Raw genomic sequence first — 17,544 nt, forward strand, 5'->3', positions numbered from 1 at the left:
TTAGTAATAGAGAATTTGGTATATTCATTCCAGTTCTTTTTGTCTCTAAGTTACGCACCACATGTTGTTCACGGAATGTACCGTGTGTGTGTGTGTGTGTGTGTGTGTGTGTGTGTGTGTGTGTGTGTGTGTGTGTATGTGTAGTTTTTCATTAAAATGGGATTTTCTTTTTTTTTCTTTTGAGACGCAGTCTCGCTCTGTCGCCCAGGCTGGAGTGCAGTGGCGCGATCTCGGCTCACTGCAAGCTCAGCCTCCCGGGTTCACACCATGCTCCTGCCTCAGCCTCCCGAGTAGCTGGGACTACAGGCGCCCGCCACCTCGCCCGGAAAATATTTTCTATTTTTAGTAGAGATGGGGCTTCCCAATGTCCTGACCAGGTGATCCACCCACCTTGGCCTCCCAAAGTGATAGGATTAGGGCGTGAGCCACCGCACCTGGCCAAAAATGGGATTTTCATACTACATTTTAAAGTATTGGGATGTCTTTTTCTGACTCTACATAGATATGCACTTCTACAGTAAATGAAATAGTATGTCATATTTTAAGTTTTTTTAGTAGATGGATATTTTAGATTATTTTCACTCTCTTCACAATGACAAGTAACACAGTTCTTTAATTTAGATTTGTCAAAGCAAAATTATAGGATCAAGAGAGAATTTTAATTTAAAATAAGAAAATACTCTTTAAAAAGTCCATACCAATTTATATTCCTGTGAAGGTTGTAGGAGGTGCTTTTTGAAAAACCACTACCAACTCTGTGTAACATGTTTTGTTTGGCCAATTTAATTGGCAAAAACTTTGCCTAATGGCCCTTTTTAATTTTGTTTCTTCCAGTTCTTGTTTGCAATCTTCAGAATAAATCTTGGAGATTTGGGTAGGCTGGAAGGTACTGATTATACACAAGATATATGACCTATTAAATCCTGCTAAACCTTAATTTCTAAAATACAAAGAAAGTTGATTGGTTTAATTACTATCTATTCCAAATATATTTCATTCAGAGTTATGGATTAAGTTGTCTCCTTATAATAGTTATCTGTTGTAGCAAACTGGATACTGTTTAGTTGTCTTCTTGGTTTACATACCTAGGATCACATAGTATTTGCCTTAATTGCCATCAGCCAGTTATCACAGACGCTCTAGGTATGGCTCAGTTCATTAAACCTGAAAAATCATTTTGCTTTACATACTGATATTTTATATTCAAGTAAAAACCACCCATTGCCTGAAAATAATTTAAAATACTCATAAAATGACTAGAGTTTATTTAGAAACGCACTAGGTGGGACGGCAGAGTTACAATGTTACGTTGTTTCAGCAAAATGGAGGGATTAAGGTTGGATGATCTGGTTTTCCGTTTGGGGTAAAAATTCTGCCCTGATAGTTGAGAGTTGCACTTTGTAGAATGAAGTTCCTACACTTTCTGTGAACTAGTTTCTATACTGTCGATACGTGGTACAAATTATATATCAGAATATTGTGAACGTGATTTACAAAAAATAAAACATAACAAAACTTTGTTTTTCACTTTCAAGATCAATAAAATAAAGATGTGTTCTAGACACAAAACCCACAAAGAACAACATAGTTTCAATGTTATTGTGGGATTGTGATATTTTTCTTTCAATATAGGTAAACAAAAAGCTAACAAATTCTTACAAAAAATTACAATGAGATGAACAATGAAAATAATCACATGAATATAAAAACTAGACATTCCCACAAAGCCTGCATGATTTTCTCTGTACTTTGTGTGCTTCATTATATTGTTTAAAACAATTCCCCAAAGATGAAAAAAATTCTTCCAGAAGAGATCAGTGACTTAAGAAAACAGATGAATCTAACCTCACAAAGCCTATCAGTAAGACTTCCGAGTGTTTATTAAGTTGCTGTTTCTTTATGTTTTTTAGTTGTAGTTACTTTTTCTGTCTTCACATGGATCTTTCTATTTGAACTCAGATAATCAAAAATTATGTGGAAAACCTAATAAATACGGCTTAGGTGAAAGAATAACTTAGTTCTTTTTTAGACTTTACGGTATAGCTAAGCATCCTATAAATTTGTAAAGAATTGAATGATATTAGGCACCATGAAAGTGTAAAAGGAATTGAATGACTTTTTTTTCCATTTCCTTAAAGCTCATGCAATCTAAGAGCTAGAGTATCAACACAGGTAAAGTAAAAAAATAAATAAAACATTAGATAACAATTGTCAAAATCTGATATATTGGATAACATTCAAATTTCAAAAATCCTTTATATTATGGTACAAATACTAATTTTTTCAACTTACTAGTTAACAAATGTATAAAAGTAGATACATAAATTTTTGTGCCTCCCTTTTCTTGTCTGAAAAATAGTGCTACAAAAGTATCCACATGTGACGTGGACTACTAGTTTTTTCTAATATCCATTTCTTCAATTTTGTGTTGGTAGAACATCCTTGCCCTTATTCTCTTCCTCCTTGCCTCTAAACAAAGGAAGGAAGATGTCCATCGAGCATGAAACTAATTTCTATCCTAGCCTTCTACCTTAAGCCTTAGGCTAATTTCTCTTATCCCCCTTTTCCCCCATTTCTTACTCTAGAATTCGGATACAGTGCTCGTGAGCTAGTGGATGAAAAGTGGATGAAGGCTATACTCTTGACCTGTGCTGTCTAGTGCAGTGACCACTGGCCACATGCGGCTATTGAGCACATGAAATTGACTGGTGTGACTGAATACAAGAATTTTTAATTGTATTTGGTTTTAATTACTTTAAATTTAAAAACAAATACTTAATTTAGTTATTGAAAAATTATATGTTGAAGCAATTTGTGTATATTAACATTTTCCAAACAAGATTTTGTGAAACCTAAATATGACCAAGTATTTCCAATGAAATTTAGCATCCTAATTGAGAGGTAATAGATATTTAAAATGATCACATTTTGGACCTAGTAGGTTAAATTACATATATCCCTAATGTTAACTTCATCTGTTTATTTTTACTTTTGAAAAATGTGATTAACGGAAAATTTAAAATTACACATGTGGTTCACTTAAATTTCTATCAGGCCACATTGATCTAAGGAATGACAAAGAAGGAACCCAGGGCTCTGCATGACCTCATGGAGCACAACAGTGTGATAGCCCTTAGCCACCTACCAGTCCAGACTTCTACACAGACGAGAAATAAATCTTAACGTTGACTTAAGTCCCTATTATTCTGGTTTCTATTAAAGCACTTGTAAACAATTTTAACTACTAAGCTACTTCGTTACGTTGTTGAGTATTAAATGAGTTGTCACTTATCAAGGGTTTAAAATAGAGCCTGCTACATACTAAAGGCTCAATGCCCATAAACTATTTTCCTTCTTATTCTCTGAATTGAAATGTGGTTCTCTTCCCCCATGAGTAATTCCATATTATTTTATAAATTTATATTGTATAGTGCCATCATCATTCAATTTTATGCACCTAAATTGGAATTCACTTGAAAGAATTTTGCCAGCTAGCATGTGTCTCTATCTCTAGTCTTTGTGAATCTCATAGGTGATACAGAATTCTTGCACAAAGGTTTACTGAGCCACTTAGTTAATACTTTCAACTATCATCCCATCACCATTGTTTCCACAACTGTAAGAAAACCACAATCATGTCATTCCTCCATAGTTCAAACCTTTCTCTGGTTTTCTATTGCTTTAAGGATGAATGCCAAACACACTCACGAATCTTTTCCACCCTGTAGGATGATTTATTCCTTTTGGTTTTCTGGGCTGTAAAGGATGAATACAAAACACACTCACCTATCCTTCCCACCCTGTAGGATGATTTCTTTCTTTTGGTTTTTGGGGCTGTACCATACACTGTAGCTTTCTCTTATTTGTTCAGTTGGTCTCTGAAGACCTTATGCACTTGTTTTAATTTTCCTTGAGTATGCTTCTCTTTCTGCATCCCCTAGATAAATGCCAATTACCATGTTATATCACCCTCTTTAGAGAGCCTTAGAGGGCCTTCTGTATTGCCTTAACTCTTCTGCTAAAAGCTTTTAGAACACCACGGCAACACCCTCCCTAACCATCCTGTCCCATGTCTCTACTTGAACCAATGGTTATAATCTTATAAATGTAGCACCTTTCACATTGTTAAAATATTTTTTTCTGTTCACTACTCTCTTTTCTACCAAATTGTACTTCCTTGAGGACAATACTGAGTGAACATTTGTACCTCCTTCAAACATCAAGGCAGAATGTCTAATAAATTCTTTAGACTGCCAAGTAAGCTCTATAAAAATTGACAAATATTTGGTGTGATAATTCAGAGGAAAATAAATATCACTTCATCTCAGTGGAAGAGATGAAGAAGTATTTATGGAGTTATTAAGATATCACTTGAACCCTAGAAGACAGAAGTCAGATTGGTAGTTAAGAGAGGACTTAAGAACCAGACTATCTGGAATTGAATCATAGATATGCCACTAATTAGCTGTGTGATCCATGACAAACTATAAGATCTCCTTGTGCCTTAAGTTTGTCATTTATAAAATGGACAGAGGAAATGGCAGTAAACCTTACAAGACTACAAGGAGAATTAAATGAGCAAATAAGAATCTAGCTTAGAAGAGTGCTTCATGTATAATAAGTTCTCAGTAAATATAGGTTATATATGGGCTTTGGATTAGAAGAAAGAGGGAAGTTATTTAAAGTAGAAGAAATTACACAAAATATCACACAGGAAAGTAAGAAAAAGTAAAGTGTGCAAGAGAGTGAGTGGTCCTACTTTCTAGATACAGACATTCAGTAGATTAATGGTAGGAGGTAAGGCAAGGAAAGCATCAACTTAAAGACTGCAATATAGTAGGTGGGAAATTATTAAAAGCTTTTGGTCAGAATGGTGGTATCATCAAAATTGTTTTTGTTTGTTTATTTTGCTTTTGTTTGGTTGTCTGTCAATACTGCCAGGAAAAAAATGATAATATAAAGAATTAAAAGATTGGAAGAAACACTTTAGAGCTCTTATCTCCTTTGATAGCACATATCCACAAGTAGATAGTATTAACATGTCTGTTGTATCGATGGAGAAACTGAGGTAAAAGAAGACATGATACAGAACAAGACAATAGTAATACCTAATTCATACCCCTTCTTTCAGATTTCAACATATGGAGAATTTTAAACACTGTATGAAACACAGAAGGGGGCCAATGAAAGAAATACAAAAGAAAAAGAAGAAACGGGGCGGAGCAAGATGGCCGAATAGGAACAGCTCCAGTCTCCAACTCCCAGCGCCAGCAACACAGAAGACTGGTGATTTCTGCATTTTCAACTGAGGTTCTGGGGTCATCTCACTGGGGAGTGCCGGACAATTGGTGCTGGTCAGTTGCTGCAGCCCGACAAGCAAGAGCTGAAGCAGGGCAAGGCATTGCCTCACCTGGGAAGCGCAAGGGGGAAGGGAATCCCTTTTCCTAGCCAGGGGAACTGAGACACACAACACCTGGAAAATCGGGTAATTCCCACCCCAATACTGCGCTTTAAGCAAACGGGCACACCAGGAGATTATACCCACATCTGGCCGGGAGGGTCCCTCGGCCACGGAGCCTCCCTCATTGCTAGCACAGCAGTCTGCGATCTAACCGCAAGGCAGCGAGGCTGGGGGAGGGGCGCCCGCCATTGCTGAGGCTTAAGTAGGTAAACAAAGCCACTGGGAAGCTCGAACTGGGTGGAGCTCACAGCAGCTCAAGGAAACCTGCCTGTCTGTAGACTCCACCTCTGGGGACAGGGCACAGCTAAAAAACAACAACAAAAAAGCAGCAGAACCTCTGCAGACGCAAACGACTCTGTCTGACAGCTTTGAAGAGAGCAGTGGATCTCCCAACACGGAGGTTGAGATCTGAGAACGGACAGACTGCCTGCTCAAGTGGGTCCCTGACCCCTGAGTAGCCTAACTGGGAGACATCCCCCACTAGGGGCAGTCTGACACCCTACACCTCACAGGGTGGAGTACACCCCTGAGAGGAAGCTCCCAAAGTAAGAATCAGACAGGTACACTCGCTGTTCAGCAATATTCTATCTTCTGCAACCTCTGCTGCTGATACCCAGGCAAACAGGGTCTGGAGTGGAACTCAAGCAATCTCCAACAGACCTACAGCTGAGGGTCCTGACTATTAGAAGGAAATCTATAAAACAGGAAGAACACCCATACCAAAACCCCATCAGTACGTCACCATCATCAAAGACCAGAGACAGATAAAACCACAAAGATGGGGAAGAAGCAGGGCAGAAAAGCTGGAAATTCAAAAAATAAGAGCACATCTCCCCCTGCAAAGGAGCGCAGCCCATCACCAGCAACGGATCAAAGCTGGTCAGAGAATGACATTGACAAGATGAGAGAAGAAGGCTTCAGTCCATCAAACTTCTCAGAGCTAAAGGAGGAATTACGTACCCAGCGCAAAGAAACTAAAAATCTTGAAAAAACAGTGGAAGAATTGACAGCTAGACTAATTACTGCGGAGAAGGTCATAAATGAAATGACAGAGATGAAAACCATGACACGAGAAATACGTGACAAATCCACAAGCTTCAGTAGCCGACTCGATCAACTGGAAGAAAGAGTATCAGCCATTGAGGATCAAATGAATGAAATGAAGCGAGAAGAGAAACCAAAAGAAAAAAGAAGAAAAAGAAATGAACAAAGCCTACAAGAAGTATGGGATTATGTAAAAAGACCAAATCTACGTCTGATTGGGGTGCCTGAAAGTGAGGGGGAAAATGGAACCAAGTTGGAAAACACTCTTCAGGATATCATCCAGGAGAACTTCCCCAACCTAGTAGGGCAGGCCAACATTCAAATTCAGGAAATACAGACAATGCCACAAAGATACTCCTTCAGAAGAGCAACTCCAAGACACATAATTGCCAGATTCACCAAAGTTGAAATGAAGGAAAAAATCTTAAGGGCAGCCAGAGAGAAAGGTCGGGTTACCCACAAAGGGAAGCCCATCAGACTCACAGCAGACCTCTTGGTAGAAACTCTACAAGCCAGAAGAGAGTTGGGGCCAATATTCAACGTTCTTAAAGAAAAGAATTTTAAACCCAGAATTTCATATCCAGCCAAACTAAGTTTCATCAGTGAAGGAGAAATAAAATCCTTTACAGATAAGCAAATGCTTAGAGATTTTGTCACCACCAGGCCTGCCTTACAAGAGACCCTGAAGGAAGCACTAAACATGGAAAGGAACAACCGGTACCAGCCATTGCAAAAACATGCCAAAATGTAAAGACCATCGAGGCTAGGAAGAAACTGCATCAACTAATGAGCAAAATAATCAGTTAATATCATAATGGCAGGATCAAGTTCACACATATCAATATTAACCTTAAATGTTAATGGACTAAATGCTCCTATTAAAAGACACAGACTGGCAAACTGGATAAAGAGTCAAGACCCATCAGTCTGCTGTATTCAGGAGACCCATATCACATGCAGAGACATACATAGGCTCAAAATAAAGGGATGGAGGAAGATCTACCAAGCAAATGGAGAACATAAAAAAGCAGGGGTTGCAATCCTAGTCTCTGATAAAATAGACTTTAAACCATCAAAGATCAAAAGAGACAAAGAAGGCCATTACATAATGGTAAAGGGATCAATTCAACAGGAAGAGCTAACTATCCTAAATATATATGCACCTAATACAGGAGCACCCAAATTCATAAAGCAAGTCCTTAGAGACTTACAAAGAGACTTAGACTCCCATACAATAATAATGGGAGACTTCAACACTCCACTGTCAACATTAGACAGATCAACGAGACAGAAAGTTAACAAGGATATCCAGGAATTGAACTCATCTCTGCACCAAGTGGACCTAATAGACATCTATGGAACTCTCCACCCCAAATCAACAGAATATACATTCTTCTCAGCACCACATCGCACTTATTCCAAAATTGACCACATAACTGGAAGTAAAGCACTCCTCAGCAAATGAAAAAGAACAGAAATTATAACAAACTGTCTCTCAGACCACAGTGCAATCAAACTAGAACTCAGGACTAACAAACCCAATCAAAACCGCTCAACTACATGGAAACTGAACAACCTGAGCCTGAATGACTACTGGGTACATACCAAAATGAAGGCAGAAATAAAGATGTTCTTTGAAACCAATGAGAACAAAGATACAACATACCAGAAGCTCTGGGACACATCTAAAGCAGTGTGTAGAGGGAAATTTATAGCACGAAATGCCCACAAGAGAAAGCAGGAAAGATCTAAAATGGACATTCTAACATCACAATTAAAAGAACTGGAGAAGCAAGAGCAAACACATTCAAAAGCTAGCAGAAGGCAAGAAATAACTAAGATCAGAGCAGAACTGAAGGAGATTGAGACACAAAAAACCCTCCAAAAAATTAATGAATCCAGGAGTTGGTTTTTTGAAAAAATCAACAAAACTGACAGACCACTAGCAAGACTAATAAAGAAGAAAAGAGAGAAGAATCAAATAGACGCAATAAAAAATGATAAAGGGGATATCACCACCGACCCCACAGAAATACAAACTACCATCAGAGAATACTATAAACACCTCTACGCAAATCAACTAGAAAATCTAGAAGAAATGCATAATTTTCTGGACACTTACACTCTTCCAAGACAAAACCAGGAAGAAGTTGAATCCCTGAATAGACCAATAGCAGGCTCTGAAATTGAGGCAATAATTAATAGCCTACCAACCAAAAAAAGTCCAGGACCAGATGGATTCACAGCTGAATTCTACCAGAGGTACAAGGAGGAGCTGGTACCATTCCTTCTGAAACTATTCCAATCAATAGAAAAAGAGGGAATCCTCCCGAACTCATTTTATGAGGCCAACATCATCCTGATACCAAAGCCTGGCAGAGACACAACAAAAAAAGAGAATTTTAGACCAGTATCCCTGATGAACATCGATGCAAAAATCCTCAATAAAATACTGGCAAACCGGATTCAGCAGCACATCAAAAAGCTTATCCACCATGATCAAGTGGGATTCATCCCTGGGATGCAAGGCTGGTTCAACATTCGCAAATCAATAAACGTAATTCAGCATATAAACAGAACCAAAGACAAGAACCACATGATTATCTCAATAGATGCAGGAAAGGCTTTTGACAAAATTCAACAGCCCTTCATGCTAAAAACGCACAATAAATTCGATATTGATGGAACATACCTCAAAATAGTAAGAGCTATTTATGACAAACCCATAGCCAATATCATACTGAATGGGCAAAAACTGGAAAAATTCCCTTTGAAAACTGGCACAAGACAGGGATGCCCTCTCTCACCACTCCTATTCAACATAGTGTTGGAAGTTCTGGCTATGGCAATCAGGCAAGAGAAAGAAATAAAGGGTATCCAGTTAGGAAAAGAAGAAGTCAAAATGTCCCTGTTTGCAGATGACATGATTGTATATTTAGAAAACCCCATTGTCTCAGCCCAAAATCTCCTTAAGCTGATAAGCAACTTCAGCAATGTCTCAGGATACAAAATTAATGTGCAAAAATCACAAGCATTCTTATACACCAGTAAAAGACAAACAGAGAGCCAAATCATGAATGAACTTCCATTCACAATTGCTTCAAAGAGAATAAAATACCTAGGAATCCAACTTACAAGGGATGGAAAGGACCTCTTCAAGGAGAACTACAAACCACTGCTCAGTGAAATAAAAGAGGACACTAACAAATGGAAGAACATACCATGCTCATGGATAGGAAGAATCAATATCGTGAAAATGGCCATACTGCCCAGGGTTTTTTATAGATTCAATGCCATCCCCATCAAGCTACCAATGAGTTTCTTCACAGAATTGGAAAAAACTGCTTTAAAGTTCATATGGAACCAAAAAAGAGCCCGCATTGCCAAGACAATCCTAAGTCAAAAGGACAAAGCTGGAGGCATCACACTACCTGACTTCAAACTATACTACAAGGCTACAGTAACCAAAACAGCATGGTACTGGTACCAAAACAGAGATATAGACCAATGGAACAGAACAGAGTCCTCAGAAATAATACCACACATCTACAGCCATCTCATCTTTGACAAACCTGAGAGAAACAAGAAATGGGGAAAGGATTCCCTATTTAATAAATGGTGTTGGGAAAATTGGCTAGCCATAAGTAGAAAGCTGAAACTGGATCCTTTCCTTACTCCTTATACGCAGATTAATTCAAGATGGATTAGAGACTGAAATGTTAGACCTAATACCATAAAAACCCTAGAGGAAAACCTAGGTAGTACCATTCAGGACATAGGCATGGGCAAGGACTTCATGTCTAAAACACCAAAAGCAACGGCAGCAAAAGCAAAAATTGACAAATGGGATCTAATTAAACTCAAGAGCTTCTGCACAGCAAAGTAAACTACCATCAGAGTGAACAGGCAACCTACAGAATGGGAGAAAATTTTTGCAATCTACTCATCTGACAAAGGGCTAATATCCAGAACCTACAAAGAACTCAAACAAATTTACAAGAAAAAAACAAACAACCCCATCAAAAAGTGGGCAAAGGATATGAACAGACATTTCTCAAAAGAAGACATTCATACAGCCAACAGACACATGAAAAAATGCTCATCATCACTTGCCATCAGAGAAATGCAAATCAAAACCACAATGAGATACCATCTCACACCAGTTAGAATGGCAATCATTAAAAAGTCAGGAAACAACAGGTGTTGGAGAGGATGTGGAGAAACAGGAACACTTTTACACTGTTGGTGGGATTGTAAACTAGTTCAACCATTATGGAAAACAGTATGGCGATTCCTCAAGGATCTAGATCTAGATGTACCATATGACCCAGCCATCCCACTACTGGGTATATACCCAAAGCATTATAAATCATGCTGCTATAAAGACACATGCACACGTATGTTTATTGCGGCACTATTCACAATAGCAAAGACTTGGAATCAACCCAAATGTCCATCTGTGACAGACTGGATTAAGAAAATGTGGCACATATGCACCATGGAATATTATGCAGCCATAAAAAAGGATGAGTTTGCGTCCTTTGTAGGAACATTGATTCAGCTGGGAACCATCATTCTTAGCAAACTATCACAAGAACAGAAAACCAAACACTGCATGTTCTCACTCATAGGTGGGAACTGAACAATGAGATCACTTGGACTCGGGAAGGGGAACATCACACATCGGGCCCTATCATGGGGAGGGGGGAGGGGGGAGGGATTGCATTGGGATTTATACCTGATATAAATGAGGAATTGATGGGTGCTGACGAGTTGATGGGTGCAGCACACCAACACGGCACAAGTATACATATGTAACAAACCTGCACGTTATGCACATGTACCCTAGAACTTAAAGTATAATAAAAAAAAAAGAAAAAGAAGAAACAACAACCAAAAAGACATCTATAGGTTTTATTATTATTATCAATCCTAAGAGAAAAGTATTACTCTCTTTTATCTTTTTTTTTTTAGTTCTATCTAATGTAGCATAATGTAAGAAAGCACTATGTGCTTTGCAGAGAACATTTTTGAGTGGTCTCAATTTCGATTTATATGTGTGCTAAAAATGTCTAAAATTAGGCTAAAGTAAAAATTCAAAAAAATTACTTTCCCTTTGAGCCTTGAGAGGGTTAGTATCATGCTCAGCATGTCTGTAAACAAAGGTCTAATTGCCAAGTGCTAGGACATAAAGGGAAAGAAGTGGAATAATAGCTAAAGAGGCTTTGTGGCTCAAAATCCATTTCCTTTGAAGTGGGATTATTGGAGTTATTTTGAAGCTAGGTTGCTGGTGGTTATAATGTTGAGGGGCGAGGAACAGGTAAGGATGAGAATAGGGGAAGGAGGAAACCTTGCAGGATAGAATCGTATCAGTGCCGAGGAGAGTGGAGAGTTAACTCACAGATAGTACATACACTAGAATAACGTGGGTGGGTTTATTAACAGAGATGAGTAGATGTCCAGGAGTCGTGAGGCTGAGCACCTCTTTTCTGAATGAAGATAATGGGGTAATCTTTCAAAAAAGACATGGTGACACTATTAGAGCCAAGAAGCAGGTCACTGAAGAAAAGAGAACATACGTGGACATGGAGCTTTTATTCCCTATTTTCCTAGTTCTGTGCCATTTCCACAATCATGGAAGAACTCCATGGAAAGCAGGAAGAAAGCAAAGGAGGAAGGGGTTTTTGAAATCATCAAATACAGTGGGGTTTTTTTGGCTTTGTTTTCTGTTAGAGGCTCTAGCGAACTCCTTAATTAAAAAGAAAAAAAAAAGTTGTAACAACTGGCCCAAATCATGTTTGAAAGTTGTCAACAGACTTTGACAGTTCACAATATTTTTCTATTATTATTAGAATGATTTAAGAGTTACTTAATCTGTTTGTAAATTGCACCTAAATGCCTAGGGTACGAATAACGTATTTTCATATGCTTTTGTTATGTGAATTATCAATATTTTTATATTTCTTTAGGAACATGTGTAAAACTTATTTAATAAATACAAATTATGTTGACCTGCACATTACTCAGCAGAGATAAGCTGATAATTGATAAATTCTTGAGAAAATAGACACCTGGTAATGGGGTTCACAGTGATAATCATTATGGATTATTTTAAATTTCAGAGTTTTAATACAAAAGTAAAAAGTAATTCTTGTGTTACAAGGATGTGACTCATACTATTAATAGTCCCATGCATTTTTTTTTAAATATCTACCCTAGAATGTTATATAACTAACACAATCTTGCAGATAAAAGTTGTAATTGTCTAAGGGAAGTTGAAGCCCATTCCTTTTATTTTTTTAACATTAAATTATACTTTTAAAAAGCACTAAAGCAAGTGATGTTTAAACACAAATACATTACAACCACCTGTCAGTTAATTCTCTAACAAAATAAAAGCATTGAATCCCTACCCATTTTACAAATAATATAATTATTCCTGTGACCTCAAAGAAAAGACTTTAAAAGAGTCTGTATTATAAATTACAGCAATAAAAAATCTTCAATGGTTGAGTTATTTTTCACTGCAAGAAAATACTCTCTGGCTCCAAAAATTCTCTTAAAGCACACAGTAGTTTTTTTTTTTTTTTCCACTGCACATGGATTTCAAGAAACATGGATATAGCCTGGCAAGTAAGTTGAAATTTTGTAAGAAGACATGGAAATTACTAGTAGGTGAGAGAGTACATTTTTATAAAAACTTTGAGTAATATTTTGCTACTTGTTAAAAACTGCAGACTGTAAAATAACAGTCTTTCTAATTTTATATAATTATTAAAATATTTTGACAGAAGTATATTAGCAATCTTCATATTGTGCACTTAACTATTATTAAATATAGAGTTTAACATAGTTTTAGACTGTAGATTCAACATGTAGTGGAGCTATTAGTGGAGTGTAGTTCTTATGCCAATATACAAAATTTGTTGGCTTCTACATAATTTATATACAAACTTTCTGCAATATTGCCTCATGTAAAGGGTTTTTAAAAATTTCACTTTTTCTTGTGAATTTGTTTCTATTGTTTATTTAAAAGAAGTGACACTCTTAAAACTTTAGCTACTTCAGAATTTATTTTATTGTTTATAGCAGGGGAATGTAAAACTACCCTTATCTTCTAGAAAAAAATATACGTAGAATTTACCTAATATATGTCTATAGGGTAAATGTGTAATATGAAACTTTATTTTTAAATATACTTCATGATGTATGAATCATCTCATGTTACTGTAATCTGTATATTTTAACTATGCACAATTTCTTAATATATCAGATTTGTATTCTTTATTTAAAAACTACAATAAAATTTTTCTTTTACCATGAATAAACATCTCAAAGTGCTTAAACATTCAATTTTTAAAAATTGAACCAAGTTAATCTTTCTATAGTCTTAACAAATGCAATATTTGGAGAGGAAAATAGTTCATTTTATTTAGGAAAAAACTCATTAAACCTGGAAACAATACTACAAGCTTATGAAAATCAAAAGTACAAAATGTAGTCATATATCATTTTATAGCTACCTTATATTTTCTACATATAGCTATGGGTAATTACATTGATTTCAGGAACCATAGTTTGTTCTTCCTTTCCCCCACTACATTTCCCAGCACACTAAAAGACACTTAAGAATGACGTGTTTGTTTGAGCGGAGGTTTGGCTCAATATTTTTATTAAAGATAATTTTAGGACAATATTTTAAACTATTAATTTGCAATGGCCCTTGGATTTAATCTGATCCACCTATAAATCCAAAATCTACCACATATTGCTATTCGTGTTAACAATAGTAGTGCCTACATCCTAACTGTATGCTATGAGGATTGAAAAATACATATGAAATGGTTAGAAAAGTGCCACCACACCCGGCTAATTTTTGTATGATTTGTAGAGAAAAGGGTCTCACTATCTTGCCCAGGCTTGTCTCAAACTCCTGAGATCAAGAGATCTGCCCTCCTCAGCCCCCTGCCCTGTGGAAAAACTGAGGTTTGTTTTAACGGTTTAGTTATCACCAAGATTTTAATGATGCATAGTCCATGGTAGTAATTAGTATTTTGTAGACATGAAATGCAAATAAAAATAGCCTACTTAGCTTACTGCTATGTTTAATTTTTATTTTTGCTTAATAATGGCTCTTTAGTTAAACCTGTATAGAGCAATACTGTATTTCCAGACAATATGATTTGTTTTATATGTTGCATAAATTATTATACAAAATAAATTTGTAAATTATATTCCAAAATGCTGGGATTGCAGGTGTAAGCCAGGAATCCCAGGGAAGATTACTTTAAACCGAGTTGGATATTGTGTGAGTCCATTTGTCTTGCTATAAAGAAATACCTACATCTGATAATTACTTATAAAGAAAAGAATTTTATTTGGCTCACATTTCTTCAGGCTGTACAAGAAACATGCCAGCATCTGCTTCTGGTGAGGGCTTCAGGAAGCTTTTACTCATGGCAGAAGGCCAAGGGAAGCCAGTGTGCCACATGGTGAGAGAATGAGCAAGAGAAAAAGCAGGACAGGTGTGAACGTTTTTAAAAGTCAGATCTCCCAGTAATTAATAGAACCAGAACTCACTCATTACAGCAGCGACGTCACCAAGCCATTCATGAGGCCTTTGCCCCCATGACCCAAACACCTCCCGTTAGGCCCCATCTCCATCATTGGGGATCATGTTTCAGCACGAAATCTGGAGGGGACAAATACCCAAATTATATCAAATATAGATTGTTCAATTTGACAACTAATAAAGATTACTTACTAATATAAATCTTCAAAAATCATTGTAAAAGGATCTAATATTATGCCCCCAAAAACCTATAAACACTTTTTCAGTGAAAATTATTTAATGTTTTAGATGACTTCTCCCCGCTTGGCCTAACTGGTCCACTGAAGTAGTTGTACACACCCCCATCCTTGACCTTCCTTCCTTAGACGCAGGGCCTTTCTCACCCTTGAGCATATTGAGATCTGCTTCAGTTTGCTCCCTTTCCAAATCTTTTTGTCTGACAATGCTTGTTTAGATCTTACCTGAAGAATCACTTCCTCCAAGAAGGCTTCTCTGGAGATTTCCTCAGCCCACTACCCTGGCTACTTTCACTACCCTAGGAATGGACTTACCACACCCACTGTTTTTCTGTGTAGTACTTTTTACAATTATAATCAAACATGTTTGTGTCATTATCTGTTTAATATCTTCCTTTGTGACCAACCTGTAAAATCCGCATGATAGCAATTATGCCTATCTGGTTTACCACCATATCTCCAACACTTAGGAATGTCTCTGTATATGATAGTTCCTCAATAATGTTTACTGAATAACATAATTTAAGTGTGCTTGATACATGAGTACCTGGTAAGTGAAAAACTGTTATCAAATTTCAGTGTTTTTTAGCTCTAGGTTTTATTTTGGCCTATTGCAATTTTGTTTTTGTCTCCAGGACATCCTCACTATTTTAATCAGCTATCCCGTGGGCTAGATATGATTGGACTTGCAGTGAAATGGTTGACAGTCACTGCAAATACCAACCTGTGAGTATCCTTCTGTACCTAAGAAATGTGACATTATTAGACACATGTAAGCAAGAGTGAAGATGTAGGTAGTGGAAGTCGCATTTTTGTGGATATGATGCTTGCTGTGTCAAAAACAAATAGTTGAAACTTGGGAGAAATGCGAAGAATCTGCTGTGTGTTTCCTGTGTGACGTGTGTAAAGTTTACCTGGTTTTCTGGAAATTCTCTGGCAATATTCAGGGCCTGAATTTACTTGATTAGCCTCAGATGTTAGGGTGTGGACTGGGAGTTAAGTTCTAGGAGTGGAATCATTTCAACCCTACTCAAAACAGCCCACAGCACATAGTTGTTTAAAATACACCCACATATAGGCCAGGCACAGTGGCTCACACCTGTAATCCCAGCACTTTGAGAGGCCAAGGCGGGTGGATCACTTGAGGTCAGGAGTTCGAGACCAACCTGGTCAACATGGTGAAACCCCATCTCTGTTAAAAATACAAAAATTAATTGGGTGTGGTGATGCATGCCTCTAGTCTCAGTTACTCAGGAGGCTGAGGCACAAGGATCGCTTGAACCTGGGAGACAGAGGTTGCAGTGACCTGAGATTGCCCCACTGCACTCCAGCCTAGGAGACAGAGGGAGGCTCAATCTCAAAATAAAAAATAAAAAATAAAAATAAATAATATATATATGAAAAGTTTTCTGAATATAAATTAGAACTTCAATCATATTGAGTAAACTTTTAAAGAAAAGTTAGATTCAACTTTGACATGATTATTTTAAAATATTGACCTTTGCCATGGCAAAACTCGTGGCCATAAGACAATTAGATATACTGCTGATGTGTTTTGAAGTAAAGTTAATTTTAAGGCAATATTTTTCAATGTAAAAAAGGATAGAGAGATGATTGGATACTAAATTGAAAGGAATAGTCTGTGTCAGATGTTAATATAGTTTAGCAATCAAAAGAGATAGCTGGTAGAACTTCAAACTTTAAAACCAATAATTAAATATTTATAAGAGCCTGCTCTGTTATGTGGGAAAACTGAGATTTGTTTTAACTGTTTAGTTATCACTGAGATTTTAATGATGCATAGCTCATGGTAGTAATTAGTATTTCGTAGAAATGAAATGCAAATAAATATAGCATAGTTAGCTTACTGCTATTTTTAATTTTTTTTTTTTTTGCTTTGTAATGGCTCTTTAGTTAAACCTGAATAGAGCAATACTGTCTTTCCAGACAATATGATATATTTAATATGTTATATATTATACAATATACATTTATAAACTATATTCCATAGTTTGGAATCCCATTGTTATGATACTTAATCATTCCCTATGTGAAGAAAATACATATTATTGAACTTAAGTAGAGGAATAGTGGAAAGCATAGGTGGTAGATGCAAAGAGAAATAATTTTAGAGATAGATGCTTTTTTATTTTCGAAACGTTTCCTCATTCTTAATAACTGGATATCTCTTACCATAATCTTAAGATGGTGCAAAAGCATGTAAGATGGAA

The sequence above is a fragment of the Rhinopithecus roxellana genome, chromosome 21 (assembly GCF_007565055.1).
Source record: "Rhinopithecus roxellana isolate Shanxi Qingling chromosome 21, ASM756505v1, whole genome shotgun sequence".
Taxonomy (NCBI): domain Eukaryota; kingdom Metazoa; phylum Chordata; class Mammalia; order Primates; family Cercopithecidae; genus Rhinopithecus; species Rhinopithecus roxellana.